This window comes from Thermobia domestica, chromosome 16 (assembly GCF_964235325.1).
Source record: "Thermobia domestica chromosome 16, izTheDome1.hap1.1, whole genome shotgun sequence".
NCBI lineage: Eukaryota > Metazoa > Arthropoda > Insecta > Zygentoma > Lepismatidae > Thermobia > Thermobia domestica.
This window is the reverse complement of record NC_137469.1, coordinates 105945726-105964274: the sequence shown is the minus strand read 5'-3', so window position 1 is coordinate 105964274 and position 18549 is coordinate 105945726.

Here is an 18549-nt window from a genome sequence, read left to right as displayed (position 1 = left end):
GCTACGTGCCTGTTATGAACCATTGTCATTAATAGCATAAATACACAAAAATATATGCTGCTTGCCTCCTCCAGCATCCTTGGCTGGGAACTTAACAACAACGAAGGAAAAAAGCAACCTCGAATAACAGATGCGGATTTTCCATTGTCCGCATAGCAAACTTATAGCAGTGTTTTATTTGGAACCTATACAAATCAATAATATTATTATTTAAACTCATTATTCACGGCATTGGAACAAAACTGATATCCAAAACGTTTCATTAAGCTGAAAAAAGTTTCTGATACAAACTTAAACAAATAACGAGAATACTTCAACATTGAATTCTTTACGATGCGAAAAAAATAACTAGTTAACAATAATGTAATTACTTCCAATATTTCACACTTAATAAAATATTTCACTTTAAATGCACCAAATATCAAATGCCTAAACAAAATTTTGAAATGTGTAGTCAACAGCCAAATTCTACACATTAGCTGGGACTCAACCAGGCGCTACACTGGTTTCATCACTTTAATTTTGTAACGAAAGTAGTGATGCCCGTAAGTGAATTTTGGAGTGTGTGATTAATTACCGAATTCACACACTAGCTGATTCCCAATCGGATACCACCCCGATTTCGTCACTTTAATTTGGAAAGAAAATAGTGACGCCTCTATGGTAGTGCTCTCGAACGTGTCGGGTCGGGTCAGCTCGGGTCGGGTTGTGGGGTCGGGTCAATCGGGTCAGCTCGGATCGGGTTGTCGGGTCGGGTTATCGGGTCAGCTCACTTTGGTCGACTGAGTTTAGGTTGAGCTTAAATTCGGCTTCGGTACACGTGGTCCGGGTTTAATTCTCAATGGGAGTGCATTTTGGCGTTCACCCAGTGTCGTGACCATAGTGCTCTCAAACGGATCGAGTTGACCCGACCCGACCCATGAGCCGACTCGGATCGGGTCGGGTCGTGTTGTCGTGTCGGGTCAATCAGGTCAGCTCGGGTCGGGTTATGCGGGTCGGGTTGTCGGGTCAGGTCAATGGGGTCGGATCACGGTTCAGGTCAGTCAATTCAGGTCACGGGTTATTTCATTTCCCACCACACAGCAACCTATTACCTTTAATTTATCGATAAAATGAATGGACTATTTTAATTTGTTGAAAAGTAATAGCTTTGAAAGTTTTGCGCGTAGTGAATGTTTTTCCGGTAATTTATTAAACACTCCAAAAAACCCTACACCCTGCGCCACTTAAATTTAAATAGCTCCGTCATTTTTTAAGATCTACTAAAGATATTGGTAACGATAGAAAGCTAAGATTATGCTCCTTTAATTAGTTTGGACTGTGTTTTCATATTTTTAATAACTTCATAGTTATTTGTCATGAAATGAAAAAAGAGAAACGAGAAAAACTAATTTTTGGCTCACATAACCGTTATTTTTAAATATGGCGGCAACATGTAAACAATATATCCCGGTTTCTTACTTCTACTGTCAATTATCTTTAATTTGGTACAAAAACGAAGTTTCTAACTTGTTTCTGTGAGAAGATATTTAAGTTCAAATATAATTTGTTACTTGCGCGCGGGCGAAATTTTGGATATTGAATTTCACAATGAAGGCCCCGGTTGCGGAAGTGTTACCTTCGATTTTTTTCATTAATTGATCACCCTCTAACAGGTTCTGAAGAGATCTGCTGTCATCCCCGACTTTTCTACAGCTCTTATGGACAGAGCCTAGACTACTACTGATCTATTTATTTGTTCACTATTGTTTTCAATTTTATGTTCTAATTTAGCAAAGTGTATCTCTAACAATGATTGAATTTGTTCTAATGTAAGGCTACTCTCCATATTTACTTAAATTACAAACAACTAATTCACAATAAAAAAAATACAAAGGACGAACACAACTTCGGTAACAAAATATAAACAAACAACTTTCTGAAACTAATGTATCATTGTTTCAATTGCACAAAACTTTTATTTTTGAAGTTTCATTTTGCGAAGTGTTTCAGTATAAAATTAACACAGACATAAACGAATAGCTTACACAAGACATTTTTTCCATTCACAACAACATAAAAGGTGCATAGTGTAAACGTGTGTGTGTTTGAGTGTGTGTTCAGCTACGATCAGCTGTTTATATTGTCGGAAATTAGCGGGAGAAAATTTTCGCGAATAAAAATAAAATATTATATTTTAATTTCTTACAAAGGAAATTACAATACTAATATTTCTATGATAATTAAACTTACTTTATATTATTTAAAGCCTACTTATTGCTTTCTGCCTCTTTCATTTTTCACAAGTTAACCCTCAAAGGACCAAGGGGGGGCTATAAAATGTCCACACTTTTGAATATCGTTGTTTTGATGTTGAATATTTGTGAGCCCCTTCTCCATATTTTTATTTTGTGTCAGTAAGTATCTAAAATAATTGTTTCGATGGGACAAATCTTTCTCCTCTGTTTTGTTGGTTAATAATAAAAGCAAAATTCGACGGTGGACACAAAATAACCCCCCTTGGTCCAATTAAGTACCTTGAATTTTGAAATATATATTTTTTAAATTTCTGCTTTTACTGTGTTCAGATAGTAGACAAATGACTGTCTACATCTTCGCCATTAGCGGTACAAGGGCGATACTCCTTTGAAGACAGTTGTACAGTCTGTGAACAGTCTTTGTATAATTTTCAGTGCGTTGTGTTTCTTTTACAAGATAATAATGAGTAGATATTTGTCGGAAAAATTAATAGCGGAGGAACTTTCTTCTGATGTGAGTGAAACTGAGTTAAGTGGTTTAGAAGATGATGTAAGTCAGACGGAGAACCATGTAAGTGACATCGAAAACGTTTATGATTGTGAAGATGAAGTTTACCATTCCAGTGACTCGGAATCGGTAATATCAAAATGGAGTGATAATCTGAATGTGAACGATAGTAAGGAAACGTATGTTTCTACAAAGTACATAAGCAAATCTTGTAGAGTGTACGTTGATAAACGACCACCTTGTGTACGAAGAACAAAGCAAAATATTATACGTGAACGACCTGGACTAAAGCCAGGCGGTGTTGTAAACAATATTCGTGAATCTTTTCTGAAATTTTTCACAGACGAAATTCTATCAGAAATCGTGAAACATACCAATAAAGAAGCATCTATAGAAAATATTGACCCCACCAATGAAAGTGAAGCGCTTGCACTTATAGGAGTGCTTATTCTGATGGGAGCAAATGATGACACTAACTTAGACTATCACAATTTGTGGTCTGAGGATTTAGGACGATCTGTATACATTGCAAGCATGAGTCGGAACAGATTTCGTTCTCTCCTCAAAATTCTTCGGTTTGATGACAAGACTACGAGAGAGCAAAGGAAAGCTTAGGACAAATTTGCACCTTTACGCGAAGTGTTCAACCTTCTGAACGACACGTCTCCGAAGTATTGTAAACTTGGAACTAATACAGTTATTGATGAAATGATTTCCCTTTTCCGCGGTAGTTGTAAGTTCAAAGTTTTTATGAAAGAGAAACCTGGCAAATTTGGTATACTCATCAGGATGTTAGCTGACTGTGATCACCGATACGTTTATAATATGGAAGTGTATGCCGGTAAGGAAGAGGGCAAAACAACTGCCTCAAGGGGACCAAGAGAAGTAGTGAAACGACTTGTCACTCCTATAAAGAATACAGGTAGGAATGTCACTACAGATAGGTACTACACGTCTGTAAAACTGGCTGAAGATTTGTACACTGACTATGGTCTTACATTAGTAGGAACATTACAAAGCAATAGGAAACACATTCCTGAGGAACTGAAATCAATCAACAATACGGAACTATATTCTAATATGTTTGCATTCACTGATCCCAACAGCGGAAAGCCTCCGGTAACAATAGTGTCCTATGTAGCTAAGGAAAAACCGAAAAAACTTCTATTACTACTGTCAACTTAATGATGACACGATATCAGATACTGAGGGAAAGAACACATCAGACAAATTTATTCTATAACGCAACAAAAGGTGGTGTCGATACAATCGACCAAATGGCACGTAAATGCAGCACCAAGAGAAGTACACGGATATGGCCACTATCCGTCTTTTTTACGCTTATTGACATCGCTTGTATAAACGCATATACCTTGTACAGAATGAGCTTTTCTGATTGGAATAAAACAAAAAGTAATAGGAGGCGCTTGTTTCTTCAAGAACTGCGAATTGAACTCATCAAGCCAAACATTGAAGAACGCACCAAAAATGTTAGAGGTATGCAGCGTAATATTGTTTCCTCAATGGAAAACGTACTGAAGAGAAAAATCACTACACATCGTCAGGACATTGCACGGTCTGCAACAACAGTCAAAAGTAGGTGTCATGTATGCAACTCCCAGGCGAGAACGAAACGTGAAAAACAAACCAAGCTTAATAAAACAACAATCTTGTGTACCAAATGCAGCAGAATTGTTTGTGGGAAACATAGTGAGAAAGTAAACATTTGCGAGAATTATCAGCTCGACACTGAAAACTCCGATTGGATACTCCGTGAAAAGTCCCGCACTACAAAGTTACTTACATCAATAGCATATGAACAGTGGCGTAGATTGTTCAAGAACTCAAAATTAGTGTGATGTAAACATTGCCAAGAATATAAATTTAATATTAGCTTCACATAATAATATATGAAAGCTATGTATGGTATCATCCGTCCAATTAATTTTATTGAATAATACTCAGCATAGTTACATACAAATAAGCCCAAATACCCATGTGGACAATCATAAATATTCTATGAAAAAGTGTATTTGTTAATTATACTAAATTTCACAACAATAAAATCTCATTTAGGTGCAATAATACAGTGGACATTTTTTAACCCCCCCTTGGTCCACAGCGAAACGGGTTGACGCTTGGTCCTGCGAGGGAACAATTTACGCGTGTCTTACTCCGAGATCGTCTGCTGCATGTAACTACGTGCCTCAAATTCTAGATTCTGTACGCAAACACTACGATACCTATTCTACATACTATCGGATTTTAACAAGTAAATAGTAATAAATTCGGACACAATTATTTTCGAAGATTAAGTTAGGTTCTGTCACGGTTAAGTCATGTGGTTGTAATCGCGTGTTCCCTGCCGGCGTTGAAATTCTAAAACCCTAAACATTTATTTGCATTCACCCAGATTTGCCACGGCAGGTCACGATCACTTCCGCACTTATATCTCATTGAAACCGAAGCTGGGCACACAGATCAGTAAAACATAAGTACCGTAAAGTAAAATATGTATGAATTGTGAATTTTGACAGAAGAATTAACGGACGAAAATTACTATACAATATAAATCACAAAACCTAGTTAAACTATATAAAAGTATAATATTCCGAGATACGAAATATACAATTAAAATAACATAGAATATTACAAGCGATCGAGAAACTATTATTGACGTTCTTTGATAAATTTAACCTTTCTTCTCTTAATCCTGTTTCAGTACGTTCAACGAACTGGTGGCTTTTAAATATATTAACGAATCAATGTTTAACTACTCACAGCTAATCTTGGACCGGTCAGCTGATATCACTTGGGCCCTGTGGTAGATTCCACTAGATGACAGGTTCACAGAAAGTTCCTTGGGCAGAGGCCAGGATAAGTTTGGAGCTACGTATTTTAATTCCGCTGGTAGAAGTAAGGGGTAGTCTTATCTTATGCTGGTAGTTCCTGTTACTCGACGATTCGAACTCAAGGTTCATTACGAAAAAAACTAATATTAAAGTCAAACTTGAGAATGTTAGCACGTTCTATATATATATATATATATATATATATATATATATATATATATATATATATATATATCTTCATTTGAAGTGACTCACAAAATCAAACTTTCACTTTAGCTCAACCCTTCCAAGGGGAGTGCTTCCTTCTATTACTCTTGAAAAATAATTTACCCGACTCACCTTGGTGGGCGCTCTTCGAGAATGCCAAACAGGCACGCGTACCAAACACACACTGAGCGTTCTAGTTCGCAAACCAAAGCTTGTATACGGCCAACCGGGAAAAACCCGATGTTCACTCCTAGCGTCGGGACCAGAATTATAGTCCAATAAGCTTTTAGTTATAAAAGTGCGTAGGTGGAAAGTGATAGTCCCAAAAATCAGACTCAAAGGAACATTCAGTAAGCACGTTATTATCACGTGAACAGTCCTTGCTATTCGGCCATATATGGCCGTAAAAATCGAAGTGAGGCCTACCAAGACTAATGTACGAAATACCAAACCGATGAAGAAAGCATCAGAGTTGTTCTCTTTTATCTAAACGAGGGTTGATTAATAAAGTTCGAAATTAAATCTGTCTGTTCCAATGTCCTTTAAATTCGCTTTAAATGAGCTTTAGGTCGGTGATACTTTCAGCATCGCTTTACAGCAGAATCTTAACGAAAATTTTCTGAAACTATTTCGTTTTAATGATTTTTCTTATATAAAATAAAAATTAATATATTTTTCGTTCATTGCAGGTGTGACTAAGGATAAGTAATCAGGTCTATTAGATCATCTATGTTGAAGATATCAGCTAAAAAATGTTTTGTTTGTGAGAAACTTCTTGGTGATGGTGTTACATGTATAGTAAGAGAACATTAGTAGACTACAGTATCAAAGTGAAAGATGGAAACGACTTTCAACTTGAGAGTCTGAGAAGTGTTACATTTCATGAAAAAAGTAGAAAAGTTTACACACAAACAAGAAGTGGCAAAGCGCTGCTATTACAACGTACGTCATCGCCTACGCCGATAACACTTAGGTCAGAAGTACTAAGATTTAATTTTCAAGAAGCGTATCTGTTTCGTAGACAATGTTAATCAGATGAATTTTTTAAGGAACAAGATAAAAAAATTGTGAGTGAGCGTAGGAGTGTACGTCGCGTCAAAACCTTTCAAGTTAAAGATTCTATTATAGAATCTAACAAGGAAGAGTGACAATTTTCATTCAATGAAATTTTTCAAGATTATAATGATGCATTACCAACTGAAAAAAACAATAACAACTAAACTGAAAGAAAATTACTCAGAAGATATTATTATACCAAGAAACCGAAACATGAAGTCCATAGTTTGCTTCCGTGATACAGGGCATAAAATTCTCACGGTTGCATGGTATGATCGTCAAAAGCGTAAGTATATGGACGAAAAGAAGTTGAGAATCATAATGACAACCGGGCAAATAATTGCTGAAGATATCAAATCCTAGGTTTATGAACTGATGATTAGCCATCAGCAGATAATCTTTGAATGACGTTAATTGATTGATTCCTGGGACTTTAAAGTGCCTTCTGTACACTACTATCTTGAAAAGCAAGAGAGGAAATAACACAAAATGGCTATTCTCATGTCATAATTGCAGCAGCTACACAAAAATATCTTTCAGCCCCATTGCAAGTGAGACTTGCGGAAAGTCCCTTTCAAGTTTCGGCTCTTCTGCATCCTGCATTCTTTGGTTGTTGATATGAAAATATTTTCTGAGTAATTTTCTTTCAGTTTAGTTCTTATTGCTTTTTCAGTTGGCAGTGTAGAATTATAATCTTGAAACATTTCACTAAATGAAAATTGGCACTCTTCTTTGTGAGCTTCAAGGTAGTCGAAAGCATAAGCCATACATCTGAAACAACATAATCTTTCGGACGACCACGTTCATTCCAGAAGAAATCTTGTAGAACTTTTTTATGCATGAGGAATGATATCTGGCATGAACAGCAACTAAATCATGAATATTGTCAATCCTAATACTAACTTCTTTGCCCCAGTCGTAATTTATTCTGTCGGCTGCTTCCATAATAGAATCTTTAACTTGAATGGTTTCGACACGATGTACACTCTTACGCTCACTCACGATTTTTTTTCCTGTCCCTTTAAAAATTCATGTGATTAACATTGTCTACAAAACAGATAGGCTACTTGAAAATTAAATCTTAGTACTTCTGACCTACGGGTTATCGGCGTAGGTGACGAAGTACGTTGTAATAGCAACGCTTTGCTACTTCTTGCTTTTGTGTAAACTTTTCTACTCTTTTCATGAAGTGTAACGCTTCTCAGTCCCTTAAGTTGACAGTCTACTAATACTGCAGTGTGCTAAAGTTCTTTTACTATATATGTAACACCATCACCGAGAAGTTTCTCACAGATAAAATATTTTTAGCTGACATCTTCAACATAGATGATCTAATAGACCTGATTATTTATTCTTAGTCACACCTGCAATAAATGAAAAATATATTAATTTATATTTTATATAAGAAAATCATTAAAACAAAATAATATCAGAACATTTTCGTTAAGGTTCTGCTATAAAGCGATGCTGAAAGAAAATGCGTAATTTGCCTCGCCTATAACATCTAAACGGTGCATCCTAGAGAAAAAATGAAGAGAACATTTCTTGTAGAGAATGTAATGTAAATATTTTTTTGTAATGACATGTTTTGCTCTAAAATGCTTTCCATGCGAGATATTTACAAAATCTAATTTTCGCGCCATTTTTCAAAGTGGCGGCCAAACCCGGGGTGGTAGAGTGGTGCAAAATTAGTATGTTGTTGCGGACACTTATATAAAGAAAATAAAATTTGTTCCGGTCTTACAAGTTATAGAGTGGAAACGGCTTTCTTCCCAAAGGAAATAGTAGCAATGTGTCTACAACATTGGTTCGTACTGTATGAGAACGTTTACAATTCATAAATACATAAGGGTCATGCTTAGGTCCTAGTATGGGTCTTAAATGTGTCTGAAAGTATATTGTTTCCTAACAGTTATTTAGAACGTCTTCCACTGTTATTTCTACTGCAAGAAATAACAATCATATTTGCGTTCGCCATTTCCAAAACGTTCATATATCCGTTCAACCAAAATTTGTAAATAGGAACTATTCTTTTTTATATTCGTATGTATACTTTGTTAGAATACTAAAGTAACGCATACATAATGCAAAGTCTTTTATCCAAAGAAAGCGTGTTACTATGTATAGTGATGAAGAAGAAAATCGTACTTAGTTTCTGTTTAGGCATCCTAAGTTTCGATATTAATATTGTTCAGGAACTCACGCCTTCTTTTTCTCTTCATTTCCTTCCGGACACTAATTCTTCGAACTTATCTCTTATATTTTTTTCTTTTCTAATCAATTTCAGTATGCTTATTTACATTGCAATAGGACGTAATATTGAGGTCTTAAATCTTCAGTAATAATAATAATAATAATAATAATAATAATAATAATAATAATAATAATAATAATAATATAAGAAGTTTTAAAGTTGCCTAGAACTGGCAAAGCTTACAGATAAGTCAGGATTTCGGGAGGGTGTCTGGACTTCCAGGACACACTTCTGTAACCAGCAAAATTTTAAACCAAAGCGTTCCACTAAAGTTTCATGTACAAAGTATTCTACTGTACGTTTTAAGGAAAATAACTTAAATAAAAATAACTGAATATCACTGAACACTAAGGCATATAATAAGTTAACTTTTAGAATATGTAGAAATAATTATAAAAGCTTTGCAAGAAAAAATACATATACAAACCATAATAAATTCAATAAGCTCCGAAGTACAAAATAACAAAATAGCATATAAAATTCAGTCTACGAACCAATTGTTACTTAAAGAATATCATACACTATTTCGATAATCGAGATAAAACGACAAATGTTTACAATACTTTTCGTCTCGTCTCGCCTCTAATCTCCAAAGCGAGACGATAATTTGAGTTGACCTCTTTCCGTCTCGAATGTAAAATGTTAATTCTCGTCTCAATTTTGTTTCTCTTGTTTTAGAAACGAGATGAGAAATTCCTCTTCTCGTGGGCAACACTAAACAAAACCGAAATATTGTTGACAAATTTCACGTTTCTGCTTGTAATGTTATGCCCTATGCGATAATATGCTCCACTCTTTTAACCTTCTATGAGAATATAATTATTGTTTTTAGTTTATTATTATTATTACTATTACAGTATTATTTCTGAAGATTTGAAAGTTCAAGTATTGAGATATCCAATTATTCAAAAAGCTCAAGATAATGAAACGTAGGTCATCGTCGATCAATCGCTACCAAAAATTCGAAAGTAAAAAAATGTAATGGTTGTTCTGGATCCGATTCGATTCCATTATCTTCAGAGTACTAGTCGAGCGCCTTGACCACTCAGCCTCGAATACCATGCCGTAATTGATTCGTCTTTCGTTTGTTTACGAGTATAACATACGCGCTGTATATGATTGAAAATAAAGTAGTTTTGTATTTTGTTTTAAAAAAATCTGCAATGTTGATAATTTAGTGGATACAGTGATATAATGCCATCGGAGTACTCAATTACATATTCCTGTGTTTTGCCAATCAATTTGACTATAAACAGGCTACTGTTTTGAACGAACAGAAAAGGTTCTTTATTTAGGAGAGGTAGAATAAATAACTTTTTAGATAAGTTCAGTGCTCGCAACGAGGCGAGCAACATCATCTCTGCCGTCGCTCCAGCGGCGAGTGATTGTTTACATCGGTACTTTCTTGTGAAAACTTCAAGTTATAGTGTGTGACTTATTTTCAGTTTAAACGGTAGAACTTTATAAGCATTTTCAGTGTATATTTATTAGTGTGCATAGTTTCGTGACGTTTATCGTCGGATTACTGTTATGAGTTGCATAAGAGCTAGTACATTCCTTAGCAACTTTGCCACGGTGAGTGAAAAGCCCACGTCTGTTGCCGTTAATGAGTGGATCCTTAAGGTATTTAAGTTAACTATTAACCAGGGTTTGTCCATTGAATTGGACTTTCTACATAAGAACTTATATCAGAAATTTATTAACAATGTGTTATGTGAACAAATACTAACTACTACTAAGGGAGTAGTCACCTACTCATATAATAATGGGGAGAATGTGTTACCTATTGATTTGGCGGATAATTCTGTGGTGATAGTCAAGGTGTCCTTATGTCCCATGGAAGTTAGTGACATGCAAATAATAAGTGTGCTCTCCCCATATGGCGATGCCACTAATATTGTTGACCAACAATATTCAAAGGAACATGTCTATGCTACACCAACGGGTCATAAGCTTGTTAAAATGACTATTAAACGAAAAATTCCTTCGTTTATCACGGTCAGTGGTTTACGTTTGTTTACCAGCTTTCCCGCCAAATTCGAACTTGCGCCATCTGCAACTCCCCAGACCATTTTCTTCAGGGGTGTTTCAAGAAAAGGAATTCCCGTCTTACTGTGCCATAATCAACAACCAATTGCATTTCTCCCATTGTACAAGTACCTCATAATTTACCAGTAGGTCCATTAGCTCCTGACACCCGTTAGTTACAGTGTTTTACCAGTGCTTCATAAGGATGTTCCGGAATCAACTTCTTCAAACCTACTGAACGAAGCAGACAACCAGCCAACAGATCTCAATATTCACTCCGAATCGGCTCCTGGAGAGCCAGTGACTTTTAATACTATGGAAGTGGAAGAAACTCAGAATACTAAAATTCTTCCAGCACCGCACCAGCTCTTTCAAAAGTCGTATCATCAGTTTCTACTTTAAGTGATACTGGTTTAGTCGAAGAAACTTGTTCCGTGTCTCAGACCATGCCTTTAGCTGTTCTACCAGAATTATCATCACGCTCTCGCTTGCATATATTTCTTGTCTATTCTCGTTTTTATGTTTACTTTTCGTTTAGCGGATATTAATCTCACTAAGTTCACTTCTCTAATTAAGTGCCATACCCTAAGTGAATTTATAGATAAAGAAGAAAACGATGTTTTGCTTGCTCAGGAAGTCGCACTCACGGAATTCCATTACCTACCCAATCATTCTCATGTTACCAGTGCTAGTGAAACAGCTTCAGGAACAGCCATTATTTACTGCAGAGATCTCAATTTGGTGGCACCTTTACATCATAGTGAGCGTATTACCACCAGAGATCTACAACATATTCGTTTGTGCACTGTCTATGCTAAATCTCGTTCTTCGTATAAACGAGAACGAAATATTTTATTTGCTACTGAACTCCCTCCGGCATTGTATAATGGTGGCTCGCCATGCATTCTTGCAGGGGATTATAATTCCACACTTCCCTCCCTCGATGCTTATCCTTATTTGAATGATTCGTCTGCTCTACGGCAACTAATAACAACTTATACCTTACTGGATGTGTGGCACCATTTTCATCCTAATGAATCAGGTCATACATTCTTCACGTCGTTTTTCTCTCGATCGAAAGGGTCCTATATCAGTAAATCTCTTCTTCATCGGTGCGAGATGTACAAATTATACCCATCTGCTTTACTAACCATCTGGCAATTACAATGACCATCGATCTACCTGTCTCAAAAATTTTTAAAATGAACTGGTTTGTGGTATTTTAATACCTGCATCCTACAGGACCCTGACTACATCCGTCTTATTCACGAAAAATGAACAGCCCTTTTACACCGTCATCGATATTACAAAGGATCCCTTATGAACTTCTGGGAAAAGCGAATCAAACAGAAGTTCGAGAGATTACAAAACTATATTGTCGATATCGGAATGCTTCACGTTGTACTCAGTATCAATATTACACAACTCTCTTAAGAGACTACATGAAAGAACAACTTTAAGTTAACAACTTTCGACCTCAAATTCAAGAACCCAAACCTACTTATTAGCCATGCACAAACGCCGCATCCAAAGTTTGAAACCTCGCAGTTAAATACATCAATATGACAACTTAGAAACTCCAGGAATTGTACAAATCAACAAAGACCTCATCCGTTGAAAGCAGAAATTTGTATCTCAGCTTAAAAATGCCACAGGTCATGTGTATGTTAGTGACAAGATGCTAAGTTCACATCAATATGGAATTGGTCAAAACAACCCAATCTATAAGACATCAAGTCTTAGAAATTTCGTTTCATGAAACGAATCCACTGCTCCCTCACACGCAGGCCCGTGCTGGCCCACCGGGACACCGGGACGTGTTCCGGTGCGCCCTCCGAAATATCACAGTATAAATAAAGGTACAAGTTTTTAGTAATAGATTCTTACAGTTTTGTTGGTAAAGAACCCGTGAAAGGTACAGCGCGCCCTTTACATTAGGCGCCCTTCCGAGACCACATCAAAAATAAACGATTTTATTTACTCTTCTGGTATAGCAGTTCTGTACAATAAATACACACAGTTACTATTGGCGAAGAACCCGTGAAAGACACAGTGCGCCTTTTATATAAGGCGCCCTACGAAACATCACATTATAGGTAAGTGGTTTTAGTTATCTTGTATACCAGCTTTGTTTAATCAATTCAAATACTGACTGGTAGTACAGAACCTGTGAAGAATACAAGGCCCCCTTTACACAAGATGCCCTGCGAAATATAACTTTTTTTATTTCATTTTTCTGTATTTCAGTTTTGTACTATAAATTCATACAGTTGATATTGGCAGAGAACAGGTAAACAGTATAATCACTTACAAAAATATTATAAAGTTATATAGCTATAAAACGAAACAATGTCATACATCAAGAATAGCTCAGATAGTCAAACGTACGATGCATTTATGTAATACTACACTGACACTAGTCTTTAATTTACGATTTTTACGCCCTCGAAGCTTTCACAGTCTTAATATGCATCCATATATCCGAGCATATTCATTGTTCCTGTGTATTTTAAAGCAGTGTTCGGATAATCAGTACCTGCTGTATTTCTAAAATATAGCTGTATTAATTTCCGTAAAATGTGGTCTTCCTGTCACCATGGCACGGCGCGTCCTCAGGTTGTAAATCGAGGAGAAGGCCTCTGGAATAGAGAGGTTAGCAGCGAATATACTGAGTAAGCAGTTGAGGACAGACAAGGGGTAATAATCCAGCTTGAGAATTTGGTGTGAGGCTAACAACCTCATCCTGTAATAATAATAATAATAATAATAATAATAATAATAATAATAAAACAAAAGAAGATTGTTCAGATAAGTTCGCAGAATCCTCGGATCAGAACCGATAACTTGGCACGAACTCCGCAAAGTAAAATCGACATCAGATTTGGAACATGAAATATAAAGTATCTATAGGGCAGGCGTGTTAACATTTGTAGAAAACGAGTTTAGAAATAGAGGTTGGACCTATTGGGATATCAGAAAGTTAGATGAGAAGGAAATGGAGGAGTCAAGTCGGGAAATTTTGCGTTCTTTTACGGGGAACAAATTAAAAATTACCAACTAGAAACAGGGCTTTCGGTTCACAAACGAATACGTAATATCAGCAATTACATAGGTGGAATTTGTAAATGATAAATTTTGTTTTACTTCTCTTAAGGGTCGGTTGTGTAATATTATTGTTTTGAATGCACATGCCCCAACAGAACATAAGGATGGTGATTTAAAAAATACTGTTTTTATGAAAGAATAGAACGGGTATTTGATCATCTTCTGCAATACCATATGAAAATTCTGTTAGGCGGTTTCAATGCAAAGGTAGGACCAGAGGGTATTTTCAAACCGATTATACGGATTAAATGTTTGCATAAGGAAGGTTGTAACAATGGCGTTAGACTCGTGAACTGTGCAATATCCAGAAACCTTATCGTGAAGAGTACAAAATTTCAACATCGCGACATTCATAAATATACTTGGACTTCATCAGATGGAAAAACACATATTCAAACTCATCATGTTTTAGTAGACAGAAAAGAACAGTCTAGCACAACTGATGTAAGGTCGTTCAGAGGAGTTGATTGTGATAGTAAAAGAGAGACTATCGTTGAATATAGGAAATATTCAATATCTGAAAACAGAGCGGTTTATTTTCTTTTTAAATAGAGGAGAATCAAGTGAGAGGGGAGCCAGATTGAAGTGTCGAATAGATTCTCGGTTTTAGAAGGTTCGGAGTGCACTAGTGTTCAAGATACTTGGTTGAAATTAGAGATAACATTAAAATTTCAGCAAAACAAATATTGGAGCACGCAGAAATACGTAGGAACAAACCATGGTTCAACCAGGAATGTACTAAAGTAGCAGAGAAGAGAAAACAGAACAAACTGCCTCGGCTACAAAATACGAACAAAATAACTACATAAAATTTCATTGTCATCTGCCAGAAAACTTCTAAAACTTTTAGAACAAAGAAACGCGACTTTTGAAAGTTAAAATTAATTAACTTGAAGATAATAGTGAAAACAAAAACATTCGGGGCATGTATAAATGCATCAACGAACTTAAGAAAGCTATCAACTTCGTGCTTATACATTAAAGAAACCTAAAGGAACAGTTCTCACTGATACAGATAGCATCTTAAATAGATGGAAAGATTTCTTTGACGATTTGCTTAACACATAGCCAAAAACTAATGCGCGTGGAGAAAGTGAAATGCATGCAGCATAACCGTATATTCCAGAACCTAACCAGACAGAAATAGAAATCGCTATTAAAAAAGTTAAACACACATCTCCGGGTATAGACGAAATTCTGGTTGACTTAATTTTAGCTGGAGGGGGGAAATTGTAGAGCAAGATACACAAACTCATTCTCATTATCTGGAACAAGGAGGAATTACCACAAGAGTGAAGAGAATCAATCTTTGTTCCAGTTCAGAAGATAAGCAACAAAACAGATTTAATAATTATCGAGGCATTTCTCTTCTGTCAACATTCAATAAATCCTCTTAAACATTGTATTAGCAAGATTGACTCCATACGCAGATGAAATTATTGGAGATTATTAGAACGTATTTAGGTAAAATCGATCAACTATCGACCAGATATTTACCACTCGACTAATACTTGAAAAGAAATGAGAGAATACAACATCCTGGCACATCAATTATTAACTTTAGACTCTGGTAGGAAGGAAATATAGTACAACATGCTTACAGAATTAGCAATACCAAAAAAGATAGATTAATTAAGATATGTTTAAATGAATCCTAAAGTATGGTTCGAGTAGAGAAATTCTTGTTCACGAGCTCTCACATTGAGAATGGCCTGAAACCAGTGTTGGGCAAAATCAATTGAAATCAATTGCAATTGATCAATCAATTGAAAGTAATTGCTCTGAAAATCAATTGCAATTGATTTCAATTGCAATTGATTTCAATTTGTAATTGACAATTAATTTCAATTGCAATTGAATTCAATCATAAAATTTGCAATTAAATTTTCGTCAATTGTTAATTGTTAATTGGTCACCAGGCAATTGAAACTTTTAATTGTTAATTGTCAATTGCAAAGGGTGCAATTGAAACATTTAATTGTTAATTGCAATTGACAATTGAAACTTGTAATTGTTAATTGTAATTGTTAATTGCAATTGAAATCAGCAATTAAAACTGAAGATAAGAAGATATGTGTATATTGTATTGTCCACTTGTTACTGTTTTACATATTTCAAATAAGGTACTTATAAGAAATGCTGGATACCTACCATCCCTTTCCCCCCTGGGAAGAAAGCCGTGAAACTAAGTATTTTTTTAAATATATTATGTTTATGGTTCTATCCCCCTCGAAAGAACTCTATATGCCCGTCATGCATACAATAGGAATGAGCACGAGCGAGTTCGTGCGAGTTTTCTTTAAAACTCGACTCGACTCGAAGCAGACATCTTTGAGTTCGACTCGAGATCTCGGCTCGAAAAATTTCCCCCAACTCGACTCGAATTCGGATCTAGTTTCCAGTCGAGTCGAGCCAATTCGAGCTAAGTCCTTTGTGTAGTTGCAAGTACTACTATCTTCAAGTATCCTACATAGACAATATAATTATCAATGATACTACTACTACTATTATAACTAATTATTATTATAACACCGTGTACCTGTATAAACATGGAATATAGGCGGTTTGTATCGGAATACTAAAAATTAGTTAACTGTCGATCTCGGTAGTCAAGAAATCTTCAGGAGGCAAGGACATCGGTCACGAGGTTCTTGGTTTGAGTTCAGGAGGAGCAAGTATTCGGGCTCGAGCCAAAAATTGTTAGAAGTTATGGGACTCCAGCCAAACATGTTTAAAACTGCTCGACCCGGGTTTAGGGTTGTCAACGACTCAAGCGGCTCGCTCACAGCTCATTCACTTATCGAGCCGAACCGAGAAGTGAGCCGAGCCAACAGCTTATCCAACCGAGCCAGCTCGAGCGGAAGGCTCACACGAGCCGAACCGAACCGAGCTGATTGCTTACCCCAACCGAGCCGGTTCAAGCCATTGGCTCAATTGAGCCCAGTCGATGGGTAATCCCAATCAAGCCAGCTCAAGCTGTACGCTCAGTTGAACCGAGCCGAGCCGGTTGACATCACTATTCCGGTTGGGCTTCTACTTTGGCTAAAAAATTGGACCGTGCAGTTCTCAGCCTTGATGGTAAGAACTACAAAAAATGATATGAAATCTTTAGTTTTACGTCCCACGATTATGCCGGTTAGGCTAAAGGAGACGGTGATGATGGGAAATGAATGAAATGAATGAAGAAAGTGGGAGGAAACGGGAGAACCCCGAGAAAATCCACGAGCACGGTGTTTGTCCACCCCAAAGTCCAAACTGCGCGAGCTGGGATCGAACCAGGGACCTCAAGCACCGGAGGTGAACGTTCTACCACTGACCCACCGCGCCCCCTGGTAAGAACTACAGTATATACTTATATTGGCGCTCACGGCATCATTAACTTGTTCCACCACCAACGAATTTCGAGGTACTTTGTTTTGCATCTTTTGTGCGTGTTTTGTGTCGGTTTGTTCGCCTATTCCCACATTTTGTGCATCACCGGAAGTGGGTCAAAATGGTCCTACAAATATGGCGGAACAAATTATTGCTCTTCCGCACCAATGAATTTCGAGGTCGTTTCCTTCACATCGTTTTGTGCCGTTTTGTGCGTCTACTTCCGTTTTGTGCGTCATGGGAAGTGGGTCAAAATGGGCTTCCAAGATGGGACGAAAATGACCCAGAGTTCCGCTAGTATCGAATTTCGATGTCGTTAATTTCACACCGCGTACCCTTTTGTGCGCCTATTTCGACGTTTTGTGCGTCACTGAAAGATGGTCAAAATGGGCCCCGAAGGTGGGACGAAAATGACCCACTGTTCCGCCACTATCAAATTTCGAAGTCATTAATTTCACATCACGTACCCTTTTGTGCGCGTATTTCGACGTTTTGTGCGTCACTGGAAGACGGTCAAAATGGGCCTCGAATGTGGGACGAAAATGACCCACTGCTCCGCCACTACCAAATTTTGTGGTCCTTCCTTTCGCATCGACTAGTGAATGTTTCGTGCCGTTTCGTGCTCTTATTTCCACGTTTTGCGCGTCACCAGAAGTGTGTCAAAATGGGCCTCTAAAGTGTGACCAAAATGACCCATTGTTCCGACACTATCGAATTTCTAGGTCGTTTACTTTGCATCGTTTAGTGCCTATTTTTTTAAAAAAGTTTTATGTACCTACTTCCTCGTCTTGTGCGTCAGTGAGTTAAACAGGCCTTTAAAGTGGGAGTTAAATGGCTCACTGTTCCGCCATTATCGAATTTCGGGGTCCGTTCTTTCGCATCGTTTAGTGTCTGTTTTGTACGTTTTGTGCGTCACCAGAAGTGTGTCAA